We start from the raw sequence: 1,584 nt of genomic DNA on the forward strand, positions 1-1,584 counted from the left end.
AGAAAAATATTATTGAAATGTATACCTCTTTGCCTCCTCTCCCTCCAATCCTTCCCTTTTTCTCTCATCTCCCTTTCCCTTTCTATTCCCCTCTTCTACCATCCTGCATTCTCTCTCGTCCATTCTCTATTTCTCTCCCCTCTTCTCGTTCTTTTTTCCTTCGTTTTTATGCAATGTGTTTTTGCATTATTAAAATTGTTCTCTATTTCCCCCTCGGAATAAAAAAAGAAGAATTCCATACCAGCAAATATTGCAAATAACTAGATAACTACCCATTGCACATTTTACCCTCATGGGAGATAAATGTAGGTGCATACCTATCCAACTATACCTGAATGCAAACTGTTTTCCCTTGTTTTAACCACAGAAAAATATTATTGAAATGTATAGGTACCTCTTTGCCTCCTCTCCCTCCCATCCTTCCCTTTTCTCTCATCTCCCTTTGCCTTTCTATTCCCCTCTTCTACCCTCCCGCATTCTCTCTCGTCCATTCTCTTTTTCTCTCCCTTCTTCTCGTTCTTTTTTCCTTCGTTTTTATGCAATGTGTTTTTGCATTATTAAAATTGTTCTCTATTTTTCCCCCCTTCGTAAAACGGAAACTATTTTGCTTACTCGAATAATTGTTCAGACTGAGTTACGGTGCTATGGTTGGCTCCGACCCAGGTTCGATCCCTAACGATGGTGGAAGGGTTGTGTACCTACGTACTTCTCTTAAGAGCGTAAAGCGATATAGCTATGTATATTATATATGTAATATGTATGTAGCTACATATTACATGAATACGTGAGTAAGTAAAGGTATGTGTTATGTATGAACAAGTATGTTCAGAATTAATGAGATATCCCCGCAAAATGTCATACCATATCCGTCAACTTCAAACAGGGATAATATTCTAAGGCATCATAATTAAATCCCTCGAATTTGAATACACAAAACATGTAGGTCTACTTATTTCACCCCCCATCCCGGTATTTTCAGGTTTTATTATAGAAAGTAGATTTATATATCAGGTATTTTATGCCTATACCTACCTCCCTATATATATGGGTAGGTATATTATGTATTATTATTTTCGTCATTATCTACGGTTGCATCGTCTTTTCCACTTCTCTTCTCCACAGTAATCCACTTATCAATTTTTTCAGTGGCGGACTTTCTCACTGGCTCTCGAATTTCGATAGAGAGATGACAATTTACCAAAATTTTCGTGTATGTTTTCTAGATTCTACGTTTCTAAGTTTTCAATGGCCCCTTCTTTTTATTAGGTACCTACCTAACTAATTAATATAGCATTGCCTACTTCTGATGAACATTCAAGATTTTGTTGTACTTATTGAATCTCAAGCTGCCAAATTTTCAAAAAAAAATCCCCCCCCCCATCCCGGTATTTTCAGGTTTTATTATAGAAAGTAGATTTATATCAGGTATTTTATGCCTATACCTACCTCCCTATATGGGTAGGTATATTATGTATTATTCCCAGTGGCGTATTAGCGTGGTCTAACTCCAAGTGTAGGGCGGACACTAATTTCTATCATAATATGTATCTAATAATTATTTAAAGTCAATATTTAAGGGTATTA

Source organism: Diaphorina citri, unplaced genomic scaffold (genome assembly GCF_000475195.1).
Source record: "Diaphorina citri unplaced genomic scaffold, Diaci psyllid genome assembly version 1.1 scaffold2637, whole genome shotgun sequence".
NCBI classification, from domain to species: domain Eukaryota; kingdom Metazoa; phylum Arthropoda; class Insecta; order Hemiptera; family Psyllidae; genus Diaphorina; species Diaphorina citri.